This window comes from Pteronotus mesoamericanus, unplaced genomic scaffold (assembly GCF_021234165.1).
Source record: "Pteronotus mesoamericanus isolate MK-2021 breed Mesoamerican mustached bat unplaced genomic scaffold, CSHL_Meso_final contig_94, whole genome shotgun sequence".
Lineage (NCBI taxonomy): Eukaryota > Metazoa > Chordata > Mammalia > Chiroptera > Mormoopidae > Pteronotus > Pteronotus mesoamericanus.
In genome coordinates this window covers 24,639,592-24,640,827 of record NW_026555285.1, presented here as the reverse complement: position 1 = coordinate 24,640,827, position 1,236 = coordinate 24,639,592, and positions in this window count along the sequence as shown.

Below are 1,236 nucleotides of genomic sequence, written 5' to 3'. Positions count from 1 at the left end.
ACCACAAGCGCACTGTGATTTAATGATGAGTAATTACAATATGTAGTACTGAAAATGTTTCTTATAACTGGAATAAATTAGCAACTCAAATTGCCAATGACAAGTTGAACCAAGACTGTGTCAGAACTTTTTAGAGCAATTTATGTATAAATATGCATATATAATAATATAATCATGTGTAAATATTTAATAAATATATTAAAATATAGAATATATAAACATATAGTCATGTTATAATAATAAATGTAAATATATATATATACACACACATACACATATATATACTGTGAATGAATTTTGACAGAAAACCCTACTGCATAAAAGAATATAGAACCTGATGTCTGGTTGAAGAAAGAAATGGCTCTACGTACTACTCTTTAGATTGATAATGCCATGAGAGAAATGAGTGTTTATGTGCTCCACGTCTTTCTGAGATATCGAGGAAATTGTCACGTAGCTAGTTCATGTCAAGAGTCAAGGCTGGTCACCAGACACAGTGACTCATTTACTCTGCTTTTCTCTTAGCTATGACAAGTGTTATAATAAAAAAGGGAATTCATGCACACAATAGCATAGTAAAAATACATTTCACATGAATATAGAAAAAATAAGCATTCCATTTGAAGATTGTAAAATAAATGTATTACCTTTCTAATTTTTTCCTCTGTCAAGCCTCTCAATCAGAATATTTTAGTCATAATTTGAAGCATTTTTTCTCTCAGTAATTAATATTTACAAGACAACAAATATGAATTTGTTACTTATTGATTTCCCTTAGTGAAAACTTTTTGATAGGACATTTTTTACATGTCATAAAAAAGAATCTCAATCTAGTATTCCTTTTACTACCACATGTTTACTCAGGAAAAAATATATATAGCTTACAACAAAATGCAAACTGAAAGCCTAATTTTGGTATGATCCTTCTTCCGTCTTTGCATCATCTAGGTAATTGAATCAAACTTTTTTTTAAATTTTACATTCATTATTATTACATTGACTGATATTTGTTTTTCTGCATAATAAACTTTGGTGTACTGCAGTTTTCTGTAGTAATGGAGAAAACGGGATAAATGAATATTAAGATTATATTGAGTTGTGCATTTTTTATTCTCTTTTGGTTTGATATGATTGCATTTTAGTATGGCAATTAGGTTTTACTAATTTTTCCCTTATCTTTTCAATTCACTTAGATAAGAGAAACTTTAAGAAAAGAATTCACTTTTAATGTAAACA